The 27,337-nt window shown below is 44.6% G+C and overlaps 1 long non-coding RNA gene and 1 pseudogene across 2 annotated transcripts in view; one reads left to right on the top strand and one right to left on the bottom strand.

Annotated features, from left to right (window-relative positions):
* Positions 1-15,075, top strand: part of LOC126504105 (uncharacterized) — a 37,848-nt gene extending 22,773 nt beyond the window's left edge. The window contains exons 3-6 of one of the 2 annotated variants that reach the window (XR_007592500.1): positions 8,289-8,407; positions 12,940-13,001; positions 13,458-13,579; positions 14,589-15,075. This is a non-coding gene — a long non-coding RNA (uncharacterized lncRNA). The remainder of the gene's footprint in view (positions 1-8,288; positions 8,408-12,939; positions 13,002-13,457; positions 13,580-14,588) is intronic. The other variant, XR_007592501.1, reaches the window with a different exon arrangement.
* Positions 2,744-4,742, bottom strand: LOC126504103 (ribosome biogenesis protein WDR12-like; annotated as a pseudogene).
* Positions 15,076-27,337: the final 12,262 nt, after the last annotated feature.

The raw sequence follows: 27,337 nt of genomic DNA, 5'->3' as shown, positions 1-27,337 counted from the left end.
AGTTAAAACCTTCCTTTTTTGTTTTTGTTTTTTGAGACAGGGTTTCTCTGTAGCTTTGGAGCCTGTCCTGGAACTAGCTCTTATAGACCAGGCTGACCTCAAACTTGCAGAAATCCACCCGCCTCTGCCTCCTGAGTTCTGGGATTAAAGGCGTGCGCCACCACTGCCCAGCTAAAATCTTCCTTTTTATTTAGACAGAAAAGGGGAGGTGATGTGGAATTTCCCTCTGTATGCGCTAAATACTGTTGTTTAATAAGGACGGTGCTTTGAGCCTATAGCAGGGCAGAATAAAGTCAGGCTGGAAGAGTTATATATATAGAGAGAGATTAGACAGAGTCAGAGGGATGCATTGTAGCCACCTGAGGAGAAATATGTCTGCATGCCAGTACCAGTAAACCATGAACCTCATGGTAAAATATAAAATAATAGAAATGGGCTAATTTAAGAGGTGAGAGCTAGCTAGAAATATGCTTAAGCTATTGACCAAACAGAATTGCAATTAATATACTTTCTGTGTGATTATTTTGGGTCTGGGTGGCTAGGAAACAAATGAGCAGCCTCTGACCACACAAGTGGAATCTCTTTGGCAGTTATCCAGGTGGTAGGAAGGGTGAGAAGCTCCTTTGGGCCAGTATAAAACACTGATCCCTTTTAGGAGGGCTCCATCTTCAATGGCCTCTGATAAAGGTCCTCACCCTCCTATTGTTACTTTGGGGTCAAGATCAGAACATATGGGTAGGGAGGATGGGAACCACAAACAAATTATAAAAGGAACTCCTCTAGATCAAGCCAGTATCAGTCTTTAGCCTACTTTTCCTTCATTCATCCTCTGTGGTATAGTGAGCTCAACCCTCACTCTAGAGTTCCTCATCCCCACAGTATGTAGGAACCTTAGACTCCCTCCCTGATAGGCAAGGAGGAAGACACGGTCTCTTTCATTGCTTCTCTTACCCTGGAATACACTTAGTGTTACATGTTTGTTCTTCCCCATGGGATGGAGAGGAGGTATGCTTTGTGGCAGACATCTCCAAGAGTTCTCAATGAAAAATTTCTTTTCTTTTTCCTTTTCTTAAATTTTATTTTATTTTATGCGGGGAGGGGAGAGGTTGCAAGGGCAAAGGGACAGGGAGATGAATGGGATTGAGATGCATGATGTAAAAGCCACAAAGAACAAATTAAAGGTTAAAAAAAAGCCCACCTTCTTATCCCTGCTTTAACTATCCAGATCTCCACATAAAACAATGGATTACTAAAGGATAAAAGAGTTGTTTAACACACAAGTAGGTGTAAAAGAGAAAAGTGCATTTATTTCAAGCATAGATGTTACCTGTCTTTCCAAAGATTTCTATAAGCAGAAAAAGCACAGCAATTTTGGTCACTTCGTGGAATATTTATAAAAAATGGTCATGTGCTTGGCCCAAAAATAATGTTCATAAATTGCAAGACATAAAGATTTCATAAGGTGCATTCTGTGCCTGCAATTCAGTTAGGCTAGAAATCAACGCTGGAATGTGCAAACACAGCAAAAGTAGACAAAAGATTCCTTCGAAATTAAAACATGATTTTCAAAATATTCCCTGAATCAAAAAGGAAATAGAAGCACAATTTATTTAGGTGCTAACAAAAGGAGAGAGATTTATAGTAAAGCTTCTGGGAAGTGGAACCACACATCTGTTTGTTGTTTTATGAAAGAAAGAATGAAAACAAGGGAACCATCTTTCATTCCCAGTGTTGTAGTTGTCTAGGTATTTTTGAGCATCTAGAATCATCCTGAGATGGCAGGTTGGTGGTTTGAAAGAACATGGCCTCCTAAGGGAATGGCACTATTAGAAGGTGTGGCCTTGATGGGGTAGGTGTGGTCTTGTTGGAGGAAGTGTGTCACTGTGGAGGCAGGCTTTGAGGTCTCATACATGCTCAAGCCATGTCTGGTGAGAGATCACTTCCTCCTGATGTAGCCAGCACCATGTCTGCTTGTTTTCTGTCATGTCCCACCATGATGATAATGGACTGAACCTCTAAAAATGTAAGCCACTGCAATTAAATGTTTTCCTTTATAAGAGTTGCTGTGGTCATGGTGTCTCTTCACAGCAATAAAAACTCTAAGACAATAGGTAAAGGGAAAGTTGATATACACAATAAAATGTGTTATAAAATCTATTCTTTTTTTTACTGTATTTGTAATATATCCTTTTATAACAGTTCAAAGGCAAATTTTAATTTCAAACCAGTATTTTTAAAAGTGTACTTTAAAACTCAATTAAATTTTTGGGGTCTGCATAGGGTAAACAATTCAGGCCACACATTTATTGTGTTTTGTAAAAAGGAAAGACAAAGAGTAAAATGCAGCTATTATGAAAGATGAACCATTATACACATATTAAAGGGCTGCTTCCTATCTCTGCATTGACAGTGGTATTGGAGGACTAGCCACTGACTTCTTTCTCTCTGAGACACTCATGCAACTCTGGCTGCCTAAGAGTTCACTATACAGTGGGGTGTGGATGACCTTGAACTTCTGATTCTCTTGCTACTAACCTCCCAGGTCCTGGGAATGCACTACCATGCCGACTTTCTTTCCAAGTGCTAGAGATAGTACTCTGGGCTTTGCACATTTTAGGCATACCCTCTCCCAACTGAGTGACATACCCAGTCCTCTCCAATTTCATTCACATAGTTTATGACACAACAGTAAGACACAGAAAACAAAGCAAACCCAACAAGATCTTTGATCAGTCACTCATATTCAAGCCCCTACATGGGAAGAAGGAATATCTGTAGTAATACAGTTTGTTGTCCGCCCCTCCACTCGGAAGCAGCCCTGTGTCTCTCCAGTCCACACTTAGAACTTTATCTTCATGAGCAGCTAGATCATAGAGAAGAGCCTTATAACTTCTTGTATCCCACAGCTCGATAATGTTATCTAGAGAGCCTTAAACAGCTGTTGTTTGTGGGTAGGAGACCACTTCACTGCTGTTACCCAGCCTGTATGTGAGGTGAGAGACAGTGACATCAAAGAACCATCTTTAGTTAGGGGATCCCATAGTCTAATATGCCTATTGGTGCTTCCAAAGGCCAAATGTTTACAAAGGGAAGATTAGGAGATATAATCAAACATTTTATTTCCTGTCAAAGTTGACTTAAGGCCACCATCCCACACTCTAAATGTGTGATCCCAGGATACATTGCAGATCTCTTCAGCATTTCACCAAAGCACTGAGGAAATTGTTTCAGTGTGGCCAAGAGGGTCACCAAGGGAGTCCTTGTTAGTCCCAATTGCTCTGCTTTCTGCTTCTTTCTTGGCCAATTTGTGGATTCTTCCACTTCATCTGTAGGAAATGTAGACCAACTCTTTAGCATCTTATCTATCCCAGGAGCCACTACAAACTTTAGTTCCTGAGCTATAGACGCTGTAGTCCATACTCCCACACGACCCTGAGCTATAGACTGCTGTGTCCATACTCACGACCCTGGAGCTATAGACTGCTGTGTCCATACTCACACATGACTCTGAGCTGTAGACTGCTGTAGTCCACACTCCCACGTGACCCTGAGCTATAGACTGCTGTGTCCGTACTCACAACCCTGAGCTATAGACTGCTGTGTCCATAGTCACAATCCTGAGCTATAGACTGCTGTGTCCATAGTCACGATCCTGAGCTATAGACTGCTGTGTCCACACTCCCACGTGACCCTGAGCTATAGACTGCTGTGTCCGTACTCACGACCCTGAGCTATAGACTGCTGTGTCCATAGTCACGATCCTGAGCTGTAGACTGCTGTGTCCACACTCCCATGTGACCCTGAGCTGTAGACTGCTGTAGTCCACACTCCCACACGGTCTCTGCAGCAGGTAGGGCTTTCCCTCTGTTCTTCTCCACATTCCATTTCTGTAAGAGGATCATCTGGTCCACTGAAGCACGTGGTAGTAAGTAGGACAAACTGTCTTTTTTCACCCCAGCCACATCTTTCACACCATCTGTATGTCCCACAATCGTCACTGTTGACTTCCCTTCCAAGGACCAGACTGAGAGGTTTTCTCATAAGAACCAGACAGGATCCACTCTTTGTCCCTTCAGTTGAGCTCATCCAGTCATCATGCTTTGCTCTGGCTGGGGTGCGAGTATTTTTCCACATATTCTAGTTCCATGACCTCTCCCGATGAAAGGTTTTCCGGTTCCATGTTTGGCCAAGGGCATTCGAAGAAACTGCTTTTGATAAGGAAACCGGACTCAACATGTTTGTGGAGCTCATGTTTGGTCTTCAGCAGTGTACTGACAATGTTACTAAGGTCAGCAACTTCAGAGAAGTGGGGATTGAGAAAGGAACGCCATCCACTGCATAGTTCTTGGTGTAGAAATGCGTCTGCAGTTGTGCCATGGCCAAGAGTACACACGAGACTTCGCCACAGAAATGTATGCATTGACAGTCGAGTAGCTCTAAATTACACAAGCATGCTGCAAGTGCAGTGGAAGGTACGATCCTGGTGTCTTCCTCAGACCACAACACGAGGTTCCTTTTGCACAGGCCTTAACACCTATTCTTAAAGACATCAACAGTACTGTAAGATGGTGAAGAAATACAAGATCAAATAGCTAAGTGAAATAAAGAACTCAAAACTTAGGGACACGCCTTGGCCGTTAGCTTAATTAGATGTTACAGGTGTTGAAGGGAGGGGTAGAGTACAAAGCCTGAGTTCTCCCCAGAGTGTGCAGGGAAGAGTTGTCTCACCTGCAGAGAGCCACATAATCTTAAGAACTGGCTCTTAACCAGCTGGCTCTTGGGAGACAACTCAGTACGCATCTCAGGGTGATGATGAACTCCTGACCATCCTTGCTTTATCTGGAGCATACTGGGCTATGTGACTTAAGACACTGGAAAGGAGGAGTTAGGCCAGGTGACAAACTCCCATCACTCGGAGGTTGAAGCAAGGAGGATTTTGAATTCAAGGCCTGCTTGGGATATATAATGAGACTTTGTTTCAAAAAAAAAAAAACTATAACAAAACAAACAAACCCCAAACATAACAAATAATAGAAGGTGTGTGCATTTTATTTTTTGCAAAGTATGAATACTTGACTTTCTTTGAAAGGAAGCTGTATAAACTAAAGTATATTTTACATAAAATTTCACCGCTTTCTTAAGCCTTGTTAAATGCTAGTGTTTTAATTTGATTTTATGGTTCTTGGTGTGTGTTATGCTGTTATAAAAGCCTTGCATAGTTATAATCAGGATTAAATGCCTGTGAAATGGTGTTTGCAAAAGGCAGCAGGTCATGAGCAAGCTGGGTTTGTTCCAGCAAAGGCATACTGGCTCAGGCAGTGGAAATTCAATTAGCAGCCTTTCGCCACCATAGCAAACACAAGAGCAAACTGATGGGACCATGTTGAGATGAAAGCGGTAACTTAATAAACTTAAATATCCACTTACAATCTTTTTGATTGTTGTTTTTTTTTTTTTTTTTGTCTTATTTTTTGAGATAGGATTTCTCTGTGTAACAGCCCTGGCTGTCCTGGAACTCATTCTGTAGACCAGGCCGGCCTCGAACTCACAGAGATCTGCCTGCCTCTGCCTCTCAAGTGCTAGGATTAAAGGTGTGCACCACCACTGGCTGGCTGTACTTACAAATTTTAAAAGTGCTCTTAGCAAAGTAAAAACAGAAGGTAATGATCAAGTTTCACAGTCCCGGTACGAGAAGCTGAGGCAGGAAGATTGTGAGATTGAGGACAGTTTGGGCCACATGTACAGGTTCTGTGTTCATGCATGTGTGTGACATATACATGTGTATATATGTCATTTTCATTATACAAACATTTATGTGTAAAACATACTATCTTTTTAAAATGTTTACATTTTATTCTATGGGTAAGGGTGTTTTGCCTGCATGTATGTCTATGTACCATTTTCATGCCTAGTACTTGTGGAGGTCAGAAGAGGGGTTGGAGCCTCTGGAACTAGAGTTACGATGGTTGAGAGTCACCATGTGGGTGCAGGGAATTGAACCTGAATCCTCTGGAATAGTAGAAAGTGCTCTTAATCAATGAGCTATCTCTGAAGCTCTAATTTTTAAAATATATATAAGAATTCACATATGTTCAATCATGTTCAGAAATTGCTACCTGCCATAGTGACAAATAGTAAGAAAATTCTCCCAACAAATATACTGCTTAGTTTTGAGATAATAAAAATATTCACCCTTCAAATCGGGAATTAACCGTAATCATTATCACTGTGTCTTAACTATCTATGAAATTATGAGAAAGCTTTCCCAAACTGCATACAAATTGAGTACAATGGCCCTTATCTATAACCCAAGAATTTGGGAGGTAGAAGCAGGAGAATCAGGAGTTCAAGTCCAACTTCAGCTACACAGCAAGTTCAAAGAAAACTAGATTTTACCAGACCCTGTTTCTAAAAAAGGGGAACCAAACAACAAATTTTAAAAATCACACTAAAAAAAGAACTTTGCAAATATATTAAAATTAAGTTAAACAAATATATGGATTTTGGAAAGATAGTCCTAAGTACCTTTGGTAGATGGACAACATACACGACATTTAGCAAGAGAAACAACGTGGGAGCTTAATGAATGAGAAAGATATCATTCCATATGAGGGGAAAGGGTGTGCTCTTCATAAGTAATGCTGGGATGAATGGTTTACTCTTTCATAAAAAATAAAGCTAAAACATGGCAAGAAAATCAAATGCAAAGGATCTAAACTGTAAGTTAAAAATTAATAAAGCCACAAAAGCACTGATAAAAAAATTTAAGAATCATTTGCAAAAGATTCAAAAAGAGTAAAACAGTAGTAAAGACGCGATATGAAGTGTTCTACCCAGAAAAGGAGTCCTCTGGCGAAAGTAAAGCTGGTCCAAACAGGAGAGTTCACCCATCAGTACGTTCAAGTTGTCAACTCTTTTGTTTGCTTGTTTTTTTTAAACTAGATGAAAGTAAGATCCCAAATGTTGCTTACAGAAATTAAGCATGCAGAGAAGGACAGAGATCCAAGGATACTCACAGCCCTGCTTGACCCTGTGAGGTTCACTTCACCAGCTATCAGCTCTTGCTATGAAAACAGCCACATAGCCTGTGGTGCCTCCATCCTGGCATTTGTCGTCAAATGTTTCATGCACCAGACTGGATCCAGGCTTGGTCCCCCACTATGGCAGGTGGAGGCGATGGAGCTTAGAAGTAGGCTGGTCTGGTGGAAGCTAATTAGGTGTGACCCTTCATGTTCACAAAGGAATTCATGCTGTCTCAGGGGACTGGGCTCGTTCATACAAAGCACATCAGCAAGTGGGGTTGCTTGTCTTGACTTGATCCCTTGTGGCCAATCTCAACACAGATGTCTCCCACACATTTCCATCACTGTGCCGTCTTCACCAGACCCAAGCAGAAGTTGGTGTCATGTTCTTGCTCTTCAGAACGATCGGTCAAACAAACATCTTTTTGTTACCCAAACTCAGTATTTTCTTAAAGCAACCAAACGGAATAAGGCACTCATTGTGCAGGGACCATTGGATCTGGATCGGGTGAGCCTGGCTTGTACAGCAGAACAAGTTTCTGAGGAGTCATTGTGTAGGTACTGAGCCAGTCGAGAGGTGCCTTGCTCAGCAAGCGTGGAGCCTTGGGGTTGGTCCTCAGCATACAAACATACGATAGTCATTTACCCCTTCGTCCTGCCACTGCTCCATGAAACATAGCTGAGGCTGGACTTGAACTCCTGATCCTCCTGCCTCCATCCTCCAAGAGCTGGGAATCCAGGCATGTGTACCGTCACCCCTGCTCCACCCTTGTTTGGGGTCTTACTCCATTTCACATGCTGTGCCTGCTCACAGATGTCTTTCCTTCAGTCATGAGTACAGCTCATTACTATTCTTGACTCTGTGCAGTGGTACCCTTCACTACTTCTGAAAAACCCTCAAGCATCCTTTCCCACTCTTTCTGGACTCTCCTCCCTACAGGATATGTAGACGTAGATGCACGTTTTATGAAGGAATTTCCCCTATGCACCCGCCGGACCTTATCAAGAAAAACCCGGGAAGGGTTTCAGCTCCACTGCCAAGGCTGTCGCTTAGCAGAATGCCTTCTTGCTTTTGAGGGAAAGTGTTCATTTATTCAGGCCCCCAGCTGTTTGGATGAGGCCGATCTGAGTTATGGAATGTAATCTACTTTACTAAAAGACCTGCTGATTTAAGTGTTGATCTCATCTAAGAAGTATCTTCACTAGAGCAGTGTTTGACCAAATATCAGGGTCTGACCGAGTTCTGATTTTAATTTTTCATTGCAGGGAACAAAAGTGTGGCTCAGTAGTACATCTCTTGCCTGGCATGCATGAAGCCCTGGATTTGATACCCTACACAGCAAAACAGAAGGGGGAAAATTTCCCATTGCACTGGGGAATGCTGGGTAAACTTTGAAACTACTTTGTCTCACTCATGCCCCCTCTTACACATTTCTCGTATCTTCGCTTTTTTACATAAAATCTTAGATAATTTTTGTCAGCAATGTTTTGCCTTACTAATTTAAAACTACTTTCTCTCTCTTCTTTGTTTGTTTGTTTTCAAGACAGGGCTTCTTTGTGTAGTCCTGGTTGTCCTAGAACAAGCTCTATAGACCAGGCTGGCTTTGAACTCACAGAGATCTGCCTTCCTCTGCCTCCCAAGTGCTGAGATTAAAGGCATCTATCTCTGCCACCATCACCCAGTAAAAGCCATTTTCTTACATAAATATTTTTATGTTATTGTTTATTGAATGGTTTAATTTGTATGTGTGTGTGCACCTCTCTCTCTCACTCTGTGTGTGTGTGTGTGTGTGTGTGTGTGTGTACATGTCTACAAGGGCACTTGCATGCACATGCCTACGAAGATCCCAGAACAACCTTGAGTACAGGGGTCTTGTTTTCTTGGTTTTTTGGCTTTTTTTAATTTATTTTTAGGGGCCTTGTTTTTAGACAGGGTCTCTTTAACATGTATGTGTATGTGCATATATGATTTAGTGTGTGTGATCCCAGTGTTTCTGTGGTGAGAGGGAAGGTGGAGACACATGACCTTTAAGTCATCTATAAATTCAGCTTGTGGTAGTTTGAAAGAAAATGGCCCCCAGGGAAGTGGCACTATTAGGAGGTATGGCCTTGTTGGAGGAAGTGTGTCGCTGTGAGGGCGGGCTTTGAGGTCTCTTTTGCTCAAGTTTCCCTCAGTGTGAATCTTAGTCGACTTCCTGTTGCCTACAAGATGTAGCACTACAAGATGATGATAATGGACTGAACCTCTGAAACTGTAAGCCCCAATGAATTGTTTTCCTTTATAAGAGTTGCTGTGGTCATGGTCTCTTTTCACAGTAAGAGAAACCTAACTGAGACACAGCCCAACACAAGATTGTAAATGTACTTAAGACATAACAGGGTGGGTTTTTTTTTTCAAAGATATTTGTTTTGCAGTTTATTGTACAGTTCTCAGCCATGAACTTTGTAGTGGACACCATGTCAAGATGTCAAAAGCTTGCACAAGTCTGACGAAATTCAGGCTCTGTGTCCTAATTTCCTTTTCTGTTGCTGGAAAAATGCATGAGAGAAGCAACTTGGAGAAGGAAGGGTTTAAGACCTCACAGGTTAGAGTTCATGATCAAGGGAGGACAGGGCCATGTTTCCAGCAGGCGCCTGGGACCAGGAAGGGAAGAGAACCCCTGGAGGGGCATTGCTGCCTAGCTTGCTCATCTGAGTCCTGAGCCTGAGGAAACACTTCCCAGAAGACTTCACCAGCAATTACAGATGAATCTTCAGCCCCGGCTAGGCAGCACCAGTTGTCCCAGGAAAGCAATGGTTTCACTTACACAGATTTTAAATCCAAAATAGCTCACAGTCGGCTCCTATAGAGACTTTGAGGGAGGCTCAGATTTCTCTCTGAAACCTCATAAACCGGGCCTCCATCATGTGCACTGCTCCAACATTACCTTCTATCCTCCTGTAAGAACAGTGTATTAAGCTTTGTGTACTTGTAATTCGAATCTCCAATGCTTACATACTTTGTATAAGTGTACATGCCGGCTTACAAATTCTCAGGTGAAAACTTGTGTTCCTTTCCACTCAGTAGTAAGGTTTTAGGGAGAGGCTTCATAAGTAGCACAAAAAAAAATTTTTTTTTTTTTTTTTTGCCAACCTATCTTTGTGATGGGTGGAGGGTCTCGCCCCATGCTGGTGAGAGAGACCAGGGCCTAACTGGCAGGAAAGGAGGCATTCCCACCGAGCTACACTTCAGTCATAGGGCTAATCCCTTTTGTTTGCTTGTTTTTCCTGGCAGGAAAAACTCTGTAGGCTGAGATTGAACTGGTATTTACCAGGTAGACCAGGCTGCTCTCAAATCTGTAATCCTCCTGCCTCTGCCTCCTAAGGGCTGGGATTACAGGTGTGCAGTGCCATGTTTGGCCAGGACTAATTTCTTTAGGCCTATAATTTATGTCTCTTTCCCTTCACAGTATTTTTGTCCTAATAGTAATAATAATAATAATAATAATATCTCCGAGATTGTTTTCTTTTCAGGATAAACTCTTGAAGAATTTCCAGTTTCCCAGAGTTTGTGATGGGTACACACAGCAGTGATAAGCCGCAGGGGATTTCTCTCAGTCTTGCTGTTTCATCTCACTTCTTTCAAAATATTTTGGCTAACTGAACACTGCATACTATTATCAAAACTAGGGAATAAAGGCTTTTCAATTACTCTGAATGAAGCCATATAGAGGGTCAATTGCATAAGCAGAAAACATTGAGCCCCACCCCACATATATGGATCCCTAAAGTCACGAATTTGTTATTAATAACTAAATGGTACACATGCCTGTAATGCATCACTCAGGAGGTGGAGACGGGGATCAGAAATTTGAGGTTACTCTGGGTTACATGTGACCGTATCTCAATAAAACAGAACACCAAAATCTAAAGCATTTCTTGATTTCTGAAGAGCCAAAGAAGCTAAACAAGCTGTCAGCCTGCCCTTTGTATCATAATTCCTGGAGTGACATCATCTACTCACGTGATCTGTGACATCTAATCTAGGCACCGGTTGATGCGTTTGTTCAGAAGTGGTCTGAATAAAGACAAATGTCAAGTTACACAGAATTCTGATCTTCCTGTTTCCATTTCCTAAGGATGAGGACTGTAGGTGCTCATTAACCATACCTGGTTTATCGACTATAGTGGGTTTAGCCCAGGCCTTCCTACACACTACGTAAGCACCAACTAGGACCCCCCACCTCTAGATGCCATCCTTATGAGACTCTTCAAGAAACAGAGGAAGACTTCTAGGTATCTTAGGACTGTCTTCAGGTGCAGTTGTTGGAGAAAGCAAGGCTACCTGGATGGAGCGCAAGGCAGTAGGCACACTTCCACCTACTGAATCATTGCAGTGACTTGGATCCCCCCCAAAGCAGGGTCCGTTTATTCAAATCCATGCTCTCCCAAGCCAAGAATGTTCTTTCTGGAATGAAACTTGAAGGTCATCTGCAGAGAGTCAAATCGAGAAACATCAGGTCTGCAAATGCCAGGGTCCAGGCATTGCAGATCCTGGGGCATTCACTTCTAATGCCATCTGAATGGCAGAGCACTGGTAGAATTCGGCCAGTTTCTCTTGCTTCCATTAAAGTCTATAGGGAACGGGTTTTCTATTTGCTCTAAAAAAGAAATTGGAGACTTAGTTCGCTGAAAGTTATCTGACATCAAATATCAAGACCAACCATGAGAATTGCTAATTTACTGCACAGACCTTTGCATTCATCGGCTTTTCTCAGAGGAACAATTCTACATAAAAAGGGATCTACCAGTTCCAGGGCCAGATTGTATGGCTGTCTTAAAAACACGATTTTCATTTCCTTTCTCCCTACTTCTGCTTTTCTTTTTCTTCTTTTTATTTTCGAGGCAGGGTCTCATGTAGCCCAGGCTAGCCTTGAACTCACTATGTAGTATAGGATGGCCTTAACATCCCAGTTTTCCTGCTTCTACCTGCCTTGTGCTGAGATCTCAGGTGTGTCCCTGTTTATGGTTTATGCAGTGCTGGGGGTGGAACCCTTGGATTTCTACAGCCTAGACAAGCGCTTTGCCATCTGTGGTGGTTTGAACAGGAACGGCCCCCATAGACTCATGTGTTTGGATGCTTGGCCATAGGGAGTGGCACTATTAGGAGGTGTGCCCTCTTTGGAGTAGGTGTGGTCTTGTCCCTGTGGGGGCAGACTTTGAGGTCTCATATGCTCTAGCTAGGTCTAGTGTGACATTCACCTCCACTGTCTGTGGGTCAAGATGTAGAACTCTCAGTCACCTCTCCAGCACCATTGTCTGCCTGTGTGCCATCATTCTTCTCGTCGTGACAATAATGGCCCAAATCTCTGAAACTGTAAGCCAGCCAATTAGATGCTCTCTTTTATAAGAGCTGTAGTCGTCATGGTGTCTCTTCACAGCAATAAAACCCTAACTACAACCCCAGCTGAGGCCCCGCCCTAGTTCCCTCTCTAACTGTCTCCTCCTCTCATTGGTCCCCTCTCTGACTGTCTCCTCTTCTCATTGGTCCCCTCTCTGACTGTCTCCTCTTCTCATTGGTAGAGTTTTGTTTCTTCCCAGAGACCACAGAAGTGAGAGAGTTCCATACAGGTTGTAAAAAGACCACAAGCGCAGAGCCACTGTTGGAAAAATTTTAGGAGTAAATGATTATTTAGGTGCTGTGCATCTAAGTTTCTTGATTTTCTTTGTCTCCTGTGAGAAAAGTGTTCACTCTGACTTCTTCTCCGTAGAGGTAAGGGCAGAGACTGAGCTGAGTTGTAGCCTATTCTGTCCACCAAGTCAGCAGAAAGGAAAGGCTTGTCTAGTGACTTGACTTGCAGCTCTGTCATGACGGTACCTCGGCTGGGGACAAATGAAGTTAGGTTCAACCTTTGTAACTTCTTCCTTTTACCTTCAGATAACACACCTGGAAACTCATGACGATTCAACTCTAATAAACGCCCACAAAATTTACCAAAGGTATTTTTACTGGTTCAAGAAAATTTGAGTCACCTTTTTAACAAAGCTACAGATTAGGTGTGTGTCTGTGTGTGTTATAGTTTTTTTCTGTGCTGGTATGAGGTGTGTGTGTGTGTGTGTGTTAATGTTTTCATCTATGGTGGCATTAGGGGTGTGTGTGTGTGCGTGTGTGCACATGCTATAGTTTTCAGCTGTGGTGGTATTAGGTGTGTGTCTCTGTGTGTGTGCATGTGCATGCATGTGTATGTGTGTTTATATATTACAGTTTTCAGCTGTGGTGGTATTAGGTGTATGTGTATGTGTGTGTATGTGTGTGCATGTGTGTGGTATAGTTTTCAGCTGTAGTGGTATTAGATGTGCTGCAATCTTAGACATAAAAGCAGTTACTGTTCTGACTTAGGGATAGCAGCTGACCCCAAAGGGTCAAGGCAGAGGTCTGTGTTTTGCCTATTACAGGTCCACAGTGTCAAAGTGGATGCTGCATGCTGGGTGTCTCTGTCCTAGTTTTCACTCCGATGAAGCTCTGTGTGCTAGATTCTTCATTACTGCAACGAAATACCAGATACGGAAGATGTAAGGTAGGCTCACTGTTTCTAGCATTTCAGTCCATGGTCCTGGCTCTCTTGACTCTGAGTTGGGGTGAGACAGCACTCTGTGGCAACAGGAGCGCACACAGGAGCTGCTCACTTCAGAACAGAAGGAACCAGAGACGGGAAGGGGTTTAGGGCCACATATAACTTCAACAGCTCTGTCCAGTTAAGCTCCAACTTCTAAAATTTCCATCTCCCAGAACAGTGCCGTGAGCTGGGAATCAAGCCTTTGATCCACGAGCTCACGGGTCACATCATAGCCAAGTCATGTTGCACCATCTGGCTGGTGTTGGTTTCTGTGGGAGATAACCAGCACACACCAGTTCTTAAAGGCTTCTGCCAAAAAGAAACATATACTTCACCCACGTTTGATTAGCCAGACACATTTTCCATTCTTCAGGATGGCCTGAACCTGGAAACAGAAGAGATCTAAATACCAACGAGCAGCAGTGATACCCAATGTGATGATTCATACAGTCATTCATTCATTCATTCACTTATTTTCACATGTGTGTGCTATTTGTTCCTGTTTGGTTGAGGGCACATGTATGTGGGTGTCTATGGGGGACAGAGGCCTATGTCAAGTGTCTTCCATAATCACCTCACCTTGTTTATTGAGGCGGGGGTCCCCACTTGAACCCAAAGCTCACTGACTCTGCTAGTCCAGCTATCCAGGATAGCACAGGATCCCCTGTGGGGCAATATTATACAGGCCCTACATTGCAAACTGTGTCTCAATTATTCCCACACCTCCACACTGGTCTGAGAGACAATTTATGTTGGGGCTAGACCCGAACAATCCCCTGCCTCCGAGTGCTGGGTTCACAGGGAGGTCATTACACCCACCCAGCTGGGTATCCAAGCTCCCATCTTCATGGTTGTTTGGCAGGGACTTTCCCACTAAGCCATCTCCCATCCCCTGTTTTCCATTAGGCCTTTCACCGTTTTGAAGCATTGGCACATCCTAAGTCAGCGTTGCTCTCTCCTCCACCCACAGGTCCTGCTTCAGCGTACACAGCCTGTGCGCAGGGCCCCACCACTAGTGCTCAGTGCTCTGAACTTTGAATAATCATATCTTTGACTTGTACTCTGTGAAGGAAGCCCAATGGGACAATGAAGCTGTGTGTGGGCCGAGGAGAAACTGCCCACATGCTTGCCCTCTCCTCTCACCTGCCCTGTTGGCATACACAAAAACACTTCATCACAGAACCCAAGTGCACCCGCAGTACCTGGGCACTCAGCAAGAAAGCAAGTACAGCGTAAGTGTGGTATTTCTACTGCTGGACCCATAGTGGAACCTGTTCCTGCCGTCAACACAGAAAGAAGATAACGACTGTCTCCAAAACAGTCGCGGGACAATATGACCAAGGGATACTATGGCATCTTTTCTTTCTAAATTAAAAAAAAAAACTTTATGTACATATTTGTTTGTTTGTGGTAGTGGAGACAGGTGGTTTGGGGTGGAGTGGGGGAGTCTGTGTTATGGGGCATGTATGGAGATCAGAGGACGACTTGCAAGGACAACTTGCAAGAGTTGAATGTCCACCTTCTACCAGGTGAGTCCCAGGAATCAAATTCAGGCCATCTGGCTTGCAGCAGCCTTTGCCCAGTAAGCCAGCTCTTTCCTGTGTTAGCCAGGTATGCTGGAGAGAGACTACAAGTAGCCACCTTCCCTTTTCTGTGAGTCCTTTCTTATGTGAAGTCTGACTCCACAAGATTTGAGATAAAAGCACTTTTTCTTCTTCTTCTTCTTCTTCTTCTTCTTCTTCTTCTTCTTCTTCTTCTTCTTCTTCTTCTTCTTCTTCTTCATTTTTTTTTTTGCAATTTCCACTGTCTGGTTAATAGTGAAATATACATGCCTATACACACTGTGGAATATGAACTACATTACCTTAGTGATTCTGCGTGAGTTAGTGTTTGCATCTGAAGCTGATGTTGCACAACAGAAAGATGAAGGCTTGAAATTTTGCTTCCTCTTTACTTTAAATGCCATTAAATAGCAAATGGGAACACTGTGACAAGTTCAAAGACAGAAGATGGAAGAGTCATTCTTGAGTGACTTTTTAGTTCATTCTGCTTTCTGTTTCATTGATTTGTGTATGTGCACGTGTGTGCACCACATGCAGAGTTTTGCTTTCTGTTTCACTGATTTGTGTATGTGCATGTGTGTGTACCACATGTGAAGGTGAGAAGACAGTTTGCAAAAATTCAGTCCTCTCTTTCCTTCTGTTATCTGAGTTCTGAGATCAAACTCAGGTTGTCAGTCTTGACAACATTCACCTTTACTCCTGAGCATTCTTGATGATGTGTCCCCTCCCTCCTCTGTTAAAGACAGAGTCTTAAATAGCCCAGGCTGGTCCTGAATTTATGGAGCTCTTCCTGCCTCTGTCTTCCAAGAACTGGATTACAGCTATACACTACCAAGTATGGGGCTGTGTTTTAGGACTTCTTCCTCTTCCTCTTCCTCTTCCTCTTCCTCTTCCTCTTCCTCTTCCTCTTCCTCTTCCTCTTCCTCTTCCTCTTCCTCTTCCTCTTCCTCTTCCTCTTCCTCTTCCTCTTCTTCTTCTTCTTCTTCTTCTTCTTCTTCTTCTTCTTCTTCTTCTTCTTCTTTTTCAGAAAGAGTCACACTGTGTAGCCCTAGCTGACCTATTAGAGCAAACTGGCCTTGAATTTGATGTAATCCTCCTTCCTCTGCCTCCTAAGCCATAATTATAGTACATGCTACCATGCACTTTCATTTTGTGATGGGTTCTGCCCAGTTCACATTTGCAGGCATGCATTGTAAAAGACTTGTTCAAGACATAAAATGTGAGCTTCAAGGGACCTCATAGGTTATAGGTCATCTAAACTAACACATTTCCAAATCCCCTTTCCTGCCTTATAATATCTTTGTCTGGGTGAAAGTCTCAAATATAAAACTGATCAAAGCTGACAGTGTTGGGTTGGAGGGAGGGGAACCCTGTCCACCTAGCCCCTCCCTCCTCACAATCCTGCAGCTTTGAAGATAGGATGGGAGAGTCTCTGTTTAAATGCCAAGGGTTGACAGACTGTTAGATTAATGTCAGGGAGAATCTGAGAGTCCAGAGATGGCTCTGTACCCAGCAGCCTCAGGATGAGGGAAGGTCCCTGGGAGTCACGCCAGCCCTGGGCACTAGCGGGGCTCAGTTCCTTACACTTTACCCCAAAGATCCCTTTGACAAAAGAAAATGAGTAATAGAAAACCTCTCCTACGGGTTTAGTAGGATGATCAAAATTACTGTTACCCAGGTACTTTGCTGCTGCAATACCCTCTCTTAACATTGAGGTCATGAGTTAGAGTCCAAACTCTCTGTGTGTAGCATCACAGACCTTTAATCCTCAGGAGGTAGAGGGAGGTGGATCTCTCTGAGTTCAAGGTCAACCTGGTCTACAGAGCAAGTTCCAGGACAGCAGAGAAACCCTGTCTGGAAAAACTAAAACAAAAATGCAAACTCTGGGCCTCAGAGTTTGTTTTCCTTCCCTATGATAAAATCGGGTTCTGATCCTTCCTGACCGTGGGCCTGCAGGGCAGGGACAGCCACATGGAAGACCTCTGGCTGGAATGTGGCCCAGAGGTTCATCGGCTTTGCTTCTATGCCAGGACCCTTGTACCAAGTGCAGAGAACTTGGTGCCTCCCTGGGGGCGCTACACTTCACCCTCTCTGAGATTCTGGCCTTGTTCCCTTCTCAAGGTCAGCCAGTACCCCATTTGCGCTTTGATCCCTAGCTTTATTTAACTGGAGAAGAAACCACTCCTCACTCTCCTGGACTCATTACCATGAAAGGGACTTTGCAAAGTCATTTCATTAGGAATGTTGCAGCAGCCTGGGGAGCCATGGTCGGAGCTGCTCCTACTTTCCAACCACCCCCAACCCCTTCCTTCCTGGACAGCTTCCTCTCAGCTTTCCTCTCTGAGAAACTCTGTTCCAAGGCAATCCTCTGCCTCCTGCCTACTCTTCTTTTTGTAACAACACAGTGGACTTCGGTGGCATTTCAGAAGGACCAGAAGTAAGTTGACACTTATGTCACCATCAGGGTTTTCTGGGCTAGATGCTGTTCAGGGCCAGAGCACTTGTCAATAGCAGGGCTGAGGACTGGGTTTAATCTTTAGTATTTTTTTTCTTGACTTTTCTCAGCTCTTGATAAGCTAACTTGGGAACTAGGGTGCCCAGTGGCCAGCAGTCACTGGTTAGTATTAAATGTCATCTTGACACAGCCTACAGCCGTGGTTCTCAGCTTGTGCCACAGCCCCCTTTGCGGGGGGAAGGGGTGTGTCAAACAAACCTTTCACAGGGGTCACATACCAAAGACCCTGCATATCAAATATTTACATTATGATCATAACAGTAGTAAAATTACAGTTATGAAGTAGCAACAAAAATAATTTTACAGTTGGGGGTCACCACAACATGAGGAACTGTATTAAAGGGCTGCAGAATTAGGAAGGTTGAGGTCTGCTGATCTAGAGTCATTTGAGAAGTCTCAGCTGAGGAATTGCCAAGATTGGATTGGTCTGTGGCACATATATAGCGAATTGTTTTGGTTGTTAATTGATACAGGAGAATCCAGCCCACTGTGGGCACCACGATCCCATTGGCAGGGGCTGCTATATGAAAGCTAGCTAAGCCTAAGCCTGCCCCCTGCAGCCCTTCTCTGCGGATTCTGTTCAAGCTCTGGCTTGAAGCAGATGAATTATGATCCGGAAGTGTGAGACAAACCCTTTCCTCCCCTAAGTTGCTTTGGATAAGAACATTTTATTACGGCAACAGAATGAAACCAGATCAGTCGCCAAAGCCAACTCAAGCCAGCGACTTTGAGTTTGTTGTCCCACAGCCAAGAAGAACAAGAAACAAAATATAGATTTATTATGGAAAAGTGAGAAAGAACTTCCAAGAGTGGGAAGAGTCCCAAGGGAGAAACACCAACATGCCGCCTGCCCAGTGGCCTTTTATGGGTTTTATGGCAAATGGAGACCGAGGTAATATCTGTTGGAATTCATCAGTTTTGAGTGTATCACAGACCCAGCCAATAGGGAGCCCATGTACTCTATACAAGTTCCCTCAGCCCAACAGGACAAGAATGTTGTATTACTCATCCAGCCAGAGTAGTGGGCACATGTGTGCCATGTGACTAGTGATCTACTACGAACCCTACTCTTACAGCCTAATAGAGCTGACTCCTGTTTCAGGCTTCAGGACTTTTGTGGACCATCTTCTGTCCATATTGCATGCCTAAATGTGTGAGTTGAGAAGAGAACACTAGAAAGTTGAAGCGTGTTATATAAGGGCAAAACTGTTTACAGAAAGTCAGCAAAATGATTAAATGTTTAATTGTCTTTGCATTTTAGATACTATCTTCAAATTACCTCTCCCTTTCATGTGTTTAATTCTGTTGTTCTTATTGGCTTAAATTCAATAAACATTAGATTGGATCAAACAACGTTTGTATGGCTTTTAGCTTTCTGAAATTTTCTTCCTTTTTCATTATAGTGAGTTTAAGATCTTTGTTATTTGTCCCCCCACCCCCCAACACATAGAAAACAGAATATCTTTTCCCCTGGAGTGAGTCATAGAAACCAGAACCACCTGGTCCACACTCTCCCCTTCCCCTTTGTCCCTGAAGACCCTCATTCCAGAGGGGTCCTGCCCCAGGCCTGGGAGGAAAGAATGCTAAACAGAATCCAGGCGGACAGGTCCCGCTGGTCCCCACCCAGTCTGTAGCCACGACACTAGTGTCTTTGTTAATCACTTTGACCTGTTCATTCTTCAACAAATCCAAGACTCAAATTTCTCTGACTCTTCCGTTTTCCATTTCTGAGGTCCCTATGTCCTATGCTACTTGCAGGCTCCATGCCTCTCACTAACCTGACTTTGATTAAAGAACTTCATCATGGGTGAGGTGAGGAATCAGTCACACCTCTGCCCTGACTGAGTGTGAGAAGGCAGCCAGGTGTCTCCCTCATCCAGGCTTTTATTCTCTTCCCTTTCAACACACACACACACTTACACACTCAGACACATTCAGACACATAGGCACGTACATATAGACACACACAGAGACATAAAGACCCAGACACACACACACACAGACACATAGGCACAAACACATAGACACATACAGAGACACCTAGATACACACATACACATACAGACACACACACAGGCACACACATAGACACACACACACACAAACACACACTCACCCCCAGACACAGACACACACATGCACAGACACAGACACAGATACACACACAGACACAGACACACACATGCACAGACACAGACACCCACAGATGCACATGCAGACATACATACACACACACAGACACAAACACACATGCACAGACACATACAAACACATGCATACACATATACACATACAAGCACATACATATAGACATACTCGCAGACACACACACACAGACACACACTGGATCCTCTGTGATAAAGAATGTCAGCAAAGACTGGCAGATTAAAACTAGTTTGGGGAGAGGTTGGAATGCTGTAAATTCCTAGTTTAATTATACTTTATCTTAGGCTAGCTTTAGCCCTCTCAATATGCCTAGCCTACCTCTTTATCAGATCTACTATCCTGTGAGTAACGGATGCAAATCTTTAGGAATTAGTATCTTAGCAGACACCTAGCTTCCATCAACCCTGAAGCTAAGAGTGTTGTCAAATAGCACCCGAAGCCTATAGCAGAGATTCCCCATCTTGCTATACCTTGCCTCTCTGATGTTTCCAACAGTGTAGTCTCTAAATGCCCTGACTGATAACGCTCTTAATTCTGCTACTATAAGACTCCATGAAAGGGCCTCTGTGTGGGACCAAGAAGCCTACAGTAACTTCTTGGGAATGGACAGGGTTATGTTATTACAAAGCAGTTGTAGGGAGAGTGAAGGTGATAAGAATAGAGGCTTGCTCTGACCTTAGGCAGTACCATGTTTATTCACAGCTCGGAGGCATCTTGTCAGCAATGTGTGCGGATGGCCCAAATGTCTAAGAAGATGGAACGTGGTTTATGATAGCGGTGGAGATGGGTGCAAATGGTTTCCGTAGTTTGCAAAGGAAGCAGGGAAATACAACCTTCCATGGAGAGCCCTTCCTCCCTCCCTCCCTCCTTCCCTCCCTCCCCTCCCCACTTCATTAATTGTCTGTAGTTTTTCATCTAGGATGGGTCCCTGTGAGATTTCCTCTACTCATTTTGGCATGTCAGCTGGTGTCATTATGAAGGTATTGTTTAGGTCACCATATTGTTGCTATTTCACAGGTGCAGCTTCCCCCTCATACACAGAAGATACAGTGTCACAGTAGACATCCTGGTTCTCTGAGTCTTTCAAATCTTTCTGCCCCTTCTATGATATTCCCTCATATTTTCATGGGTCATTTTTGTTTGTTTTGTTGTGACTGGATTTAATTAGGGCTGCTTGTGTGAGCATGGGTATGGGGCAATATTTTATGGAGCATGAACAATCAATTCTTTATTCTGTTTTTTTGTGTATGCATCTATGTGTGTCTATGTCTAAGTGTATATGTGTACATCTGAATGTGTGTGCATATATTTGTGTATGTGTCCATATGTATATATGGGTGTGTGTGTGTGTATATGTGGGCGGGGGGAGGTCAGAGGTCTTTCAAGAGTTGGCTGTCTCCTTCCACTTTGTGGGTCCCAGAAATCAAACTCAGGATGTCAGGCTTGGTGGTAATTGCCACTACCTGCTGAGTCATTTCCAGTCCATGGACAGGCAACTTAACATTGAAGAAATGTTACCCTCCTTCAGCAACTGTAAAACTGTCAATAGCTCCTTGTCCAGGAGGGGCAGAGCCTTCTAGGCCTCCCCTACCATAATGGACTACTTACTGACGACCCTGTCTTGTGCAGGTCTTGTGGAGCTAACCGTAGCTCTTCAGGGTTCTGAGTTCCTGAATGCAATGCTGTCGTGTCCAGAACGTGGCATTTCACAGAATGTCTCCCCTTGCCTCTTGCGTCCTTGCACCCCCTATTTCTCTGGCTTTTGGATTAGAGTCTCCCTACGTAGTCCTACCTGGCCTGGAATTCGCCGTGAAGACCATGCTGGCCTTGAACTTTGGGGTGATCCTTCTGGCCTCTGATGGCTGGGGTTGTAGGCATAACACCGAGTCTGGTTGAGTTTTAGGTTTAAGTAGAACTGAAGCAGGGCAAGGGTCCGTATCCCTCGGGGATCCTGTTCTACAGTCTCACCCATCATTCTCTCCACTTGGCTCTGCAGGGTGGGCCTAAGAAGTTCTTATTGCTGGAGCTAATCTCCGGGGATGTTGGCTTCCCCAGCACATAGCCTCACCCTCATGGATAATTGCCCCACCTGGTGGTAGAGAGTCTGTTCCTTCAGGCTCTGTTGATCTGAAAACCAAGATGACCACAGGTTTAACACAATGAGGGGAATGAAACTGGCTAGGTTAGGTGGCAGACACTCTTTGATGACAGCCATGTGTGTGCAGAGGCAAGCAGGAGTCAGAGGCAAGGCAAATTGGACAGACACAGAAAGAAGAGAGATGCCAGGCTCTGCTTTAGTCACTGTGGGCCCGAGGGATAAGGAGACCCTTGGTTTAGTAAAAGTAGCTTCTAAGCACATGGAATAGAAGGAAGGAGGGAAGGAAAGAAGGAAGGAAGGAAGGAAGGAAGGAAGGAAGGAAGGAAGGGAAGAAAAGAAGGAAGAAAGGAAGAACTATGATGGAGGAAGGTCATTGGTTAAAAAAAATAAAGAAACTGCTTGGCCCTCATAGGTTAGAACATAGGTGGGTGGAGTAAACAGAACAGAATGCTGGGAGGAAGAGGAAGTGAGGTAAGACGCCTCAGACAGAGGCCATGCTCTGCTCTTCTGGGCAGATGCGATGAAACTCCAACCCAGGATGGATGTAGGCTAGAATCTTCCCGGTAAGTGCACCTTAAGGTGCTACACACATTATTAGAAACGGGCTAGTCCAGGTGAGAGAATTAGCCAGTAAGGGCTAGAGCTAATGGGCCAAGCAGTGTTTAAAGGAATACAGTTTGTGTGTTGTTATTTCGGAGCATAAGCTAGCCAGGCGGCTGGGAGCTGGGGCGGCAGAAATGCAGCCCACAGCTCCCACAACAGAACTAAAAAGAAAGAAAAAGGAAGGAAGGAAGGAAGGAAGGAAGGAAGGAAGGAAGGAAGGAAAGAAAAGAAGCTAGAAAGGAAGGAGAAAAGAAAGGAAGTGGAAAGGGAAGAAAGGGAAAGAGAACAAGAAGGAAGGATAAAGAAAGGAAGAGAGAGAAGGAAGGAAGAGAGGGAGAAAAGGAAGAGAACCATTCTCCCCACCTGTCATTACCTGTAAAGCCAAAGACTTGCTTAGCCTGTGACTCTAGGACAAAATGTGGAAAGGAACTGAGTCCTGAATGGATGTCACTCCTCAGGAGGAGCCAAGGAGCTGCTAACCACCCGTGGACTAGGAGAGCGATATCCTCTGTGCAGGTGCTGTGACCATGAAGCAAGTAGCCGTGCAAGCCAGAAGTGTTAGCTCTCCTTGGAGCTAGAGCTACAGGTGGCCTTGAGCCATCCACCATTGGTAATGGGAACCAAACTCTGTCTCTCAAGAACAGCAAGTGCTCCTGACTGCTGCACCATCTCCAGTGCAGAAAGGTGAGATGAGAGGAATCACTGCCCACATGACTCAGTCTCTACCTGTAACTAAGGATTTGCCTTCTACTTTGTTGTTTCATTGGTACCCAAGAGGCATCTCTCCCGCTGAAGCCACAGAAAAGCAGGACCACCCATCAGTTGGCTAAAGTGGGAAAATTAAGATTCAAATATAGGGCAGCTGGAGAGATGTGTCAGTGACTAAGACCACTGGCTGCTCTTCCAGAGGACCCAGGTTCAGTTCCCAGCACCCACATGGCAGCTCACACCTGTCTGTAGCTCCAGTTCCTGGGCTTCTGACACCCTCACACACACATACATGCAGGCAAAACACCAATGCCTATAAAATAAAAATAAATGATATATTAAAAATAATTGGAAGATAGGTTTAATGTGGAAAAGTGTTCTGCTTCCGCACTGAGAAGCAGGGAGAAGGGAGATTCTCAGAGATGTGGAGGAACACCCCTCGAGCCATCACATGGAGGAGACTTAGTGCCTGGCTCTAGCACCAAGCTCTTGATTCATCAGCTCTGGCTGTGTCCTCGTCAACAGACATGCACACCTATGTGGAATGGAACTGTATCAAGTTCCTGATTCATCAACTTTAACTGAGCCACCTGCACCCAACAGACCTTGTCACAGCCTATGACTGACAAGCACACCTGTGTGGGACTGGATTGTGTCGAGAGAAGCTCTGGCTCTTTACCCAGGGAAGCATTAACAAAACCAGGTAACAATGTGCCCGAGGGAAGGCAGTGGTAGACAGAGGCAAAAGAAACAGTAAAAGCATGTGATTGCTATCACTAAAGCTACACCTGAAAGGAAAATACACTAGAAGAGCAGGCAAGGTCCAACTTAACCTTTTCTCAAGGAGAAATAATGAAAAGAAAATAACATGGCTCTCTTGGCAAGACAAAAGACAAAAGGAAGGTGGAAATAAAACAATTTCCAAAGGCTGAGGACTGTTGAAACCAATGGGAGTTCTACTGGCTACTGAATGAAAGAAGAAGGAAAAAAGGAAGGACACGATCACTCCTAGGAATGGTGAGGAAAAAGTTTATTGTAGACAAGAGGGAGAGCATAGACAGAGGCAGGGACATCTGGGAGAGTCCAGAGTGAGCATGACCAGACTGAGGTGGGCCGTGTGTTTAAGGGTGGGGAGCGGCTGTCAGCCAAGAGGGACAGTCTGGGCTAGGAGACTGGCATAACCAAAATGGCTGGACCATATAGGAAAGGGCACTGCAGCCCCTGGGCTGGAGAAGCTCAGGGTAGGGGCGGGGTATGCCAGATCGAAGGGCCCTGTAACAAGTAAGTGTAAGCATTACAGCTTAGCTAGAAAAGTATCCTGGCAGCCAGGAGCCAAGGAATACCACACACACACTGCACAGCAAACCTCACACAAGAGATTTATTGGGAGGGGAAAAATCAAGAGGGTGGCTGCCTCTGCTCCAGTGAGGAACAGCAGGGAACTGAATAGGACCCAGGGCTTACACAGAGTTTCTTGGGAGCAGAGCTTCCAAGGGTGAAGATTTCCAGGATAGGGGTTCATGGGATTTCATAAACAGAGATTGGATTTTTCACTCTGTAGGGTGAGGTAGGCGGCCTGAGTCCAACTAGAATGTTACGTGGGTGGAACCTGGCAGTTGGAGGTTCTTGGGGGTCTGGTCACTCGCTGGGAGGCTGGGGGTGCTTACAGTAGAGACAGAGAGATGATGGAAGAACTTGGTGCCCGTGGCTGCTTTGACATGTCTCAGGTTTGAGACCTAACAGCTAAGAAGTATCCAGTAGAGACTCCAGAAAGTGGGCCCTGCACCTTGTCTGGGCAGCACAGTGGAGCTGACCCTGTTGTCAAGGTACAGCAGAGAGCCCAAGAGCATGGGAGACCTGGTCTCACCTCTCATCAGCCATATAGCAGCATGGGCAGGAGAGAGCTATCCCCCCCCAACCCCACTGTCAAATGCTTTACTCAGAAATTAATTAATGGCTTGATGTCTTGCTGGGAGCCAATTCGAGTGGCCGCCATTACAAGATGGCGCTTGGCCCCGGCCTCGCTTGGTAAACAATTCTATATTAGGCAATGCAGTGGAACCGTGCCTCTCGCATGCACAGTGGTGATGATGTGGTTAGGGCCAATCCCGTGGCCAGGAGCATCGGCAGGAGCCCATCAGCCAATCCAGGCACGACTCGTTTCCTTACCCCCTATACAAGCAGCCACCGCTTGGCGCTCGGGGCCCCTTGCTTCCACTCTCCCTTCAACCAAGAGGCTCCAATAAAGCGTGATTTGCAGAAGAATCCTCAACTCGTGGTCGTCCTTCCCTGCTGGTCAGGGAGTGCGCCGCAATGTCTCAAGTCCTGAAGCAAGTAACTGTTCCTGTTGTCCTTTTGTGTCATATTAAAGCAATCTTTTTGTCTTCTCCCCCCTCTTGTATTGGGGTATAGAAGTGTATGAAAAATAAACACAGGCAAACTCAGAACTCAGCATTCAGGATCTGCTGAGTTGCCCTCCTGGTGCTATCCTGTGTCTCTGTGTTTCTTTCTTATCTCTGTTCCTCCTTCCCAACATTTCTAGTCCTCACTCCCCTACCCTGGAGTGTACGATCTGCCGTGGCTGAACCATGGCAAAAGTCACCCCTAAAAAGTGGGCTTACGATATATGGTGCCCAGAAGTGTGACCAGTGGTCCAGGGGTGCACGTGATGGGCATCGCACATGAATGAGACGCCACAGGTGTAAAAGTAAAAGGTTAGCGATCGAATACGTATAGATGATTAATGTGGAAAGGTGGTGATAAAAATCGGGGGAGTAAAAGGGTAAGTAGTTGTAAATATGGGGCAAGAAAATAGAATTCAACTGTCTGTACATTTGCTGGGATATGTTTTGATAGCCAGAGGAGCTGGAGGGAGCTGAGGGCCTGTTCCCCAGCAATGGTCTGTGTTACCACTGAGGTTGTGGCCGCCGTGTGCACATGCTGTAGCCAGCTGACTGGATCTGTCCCACACCATGCCAGAGAGCCAGAAAAGGCAGGAGACAGAAGAGTTTGGAGGGCTATGCCTCCCGCAGCCAGTGCCCAGAGCTGGTCAACAGAAAATGGGTTGAAGTCGTGTGGCCTGATACAGGAATTCTTCTAATTGTATGATTACAAGATTTAAAATAAAAAAGCAGGGATAGTAAAAATGGCATGGCTATACCCACCTAAGCTTGTAAACGCAGTGGTCTCAGAGATGCTGCAATGGCAGACACCTGGGAACCTGAGCTACAGCTAAAAATTGGCCAGCTGGTTCCAGTCTGTGGCGTGACCCAGGCACAACAGCAATGAGGGACTTCCCCACCTGGTCCCAGGTCCGAGATGGACAGCCAAGCTGCAAAAAACATAGCCAGTTGCCTCAGCAGTAGCAGACAGCTGGGGTGGCAGCACAGCTCTGCCCAGTCTGTGAAAATGTGAATTAGCTGGGCAGATTCGCAACTTGGATTAGAAAGACAGCTTACAAACTTTAAATACAATATCCAATAGTTGTGGTCCCATTTATCGCTGTTCTCAGAGGATCGTGAGTCCCTCAGTGAGACTGTTTAGGCAATCATCTAAATTCCACCAGAAAGCTTACAGAAACTGCCAGACAAGTATTAACATATTAATTATGTCAATTAATTATCTCAACCTTGGCAAGCAGGTATACTGCCTATAAAACTTACTCCCACGGTGGTGCTATGGCAGAACAATTCTCTTATATGGATACACCTTCCTGTTTTGCCAGTCAAGGTATTAAACCCTTATCTTGAAGCAGGACCTTGTTTAGTACAAAAAAGCCAGATGGAATCTAGGCAATATTTTGGCAGAGAACCCAATATGGTCAATGTTCCTCAAGCTAAGCAACAGATTGATTATTTCAAAATAGTGATTCTTGGGCAATTGAATTTGCTCAATTTGAAGGCCAGATTAGTAACCTTTTCCCAGCTGACTGGTTGCTGCAATTCACACAACTAAACAATTTGGATTACTCATGTTGCAGAGTTTGACAAATTAAGATATGTGCATGTGACAATTGATGCATATTCAGGTTTCTTAATGGCCTCTGCACAAACTGGAGAAACTACTAA

The sequence above is a fragment of the Alexandromys fortis genome, unplaced genomic scaffold (genome assembly GCF_014885135.2).
Source record: "Alexandromys fortis isolate MF-2015 unplaced genomic scaffold, M_Fortis_MF-2015_v1.1 scaffold_42, whole genome shotgun sequence".
Lineage (NCBI taxonomy): Eukaryota > Metazoa > Chordata > Mammalia > Rodentia > Cricetidae > Alexandromys > Alexandromys fortis.
Note: the sequence above shows the minus strand (reverse complement) of the source record. Positions and strands in the feature narration are given on the sequence as shown.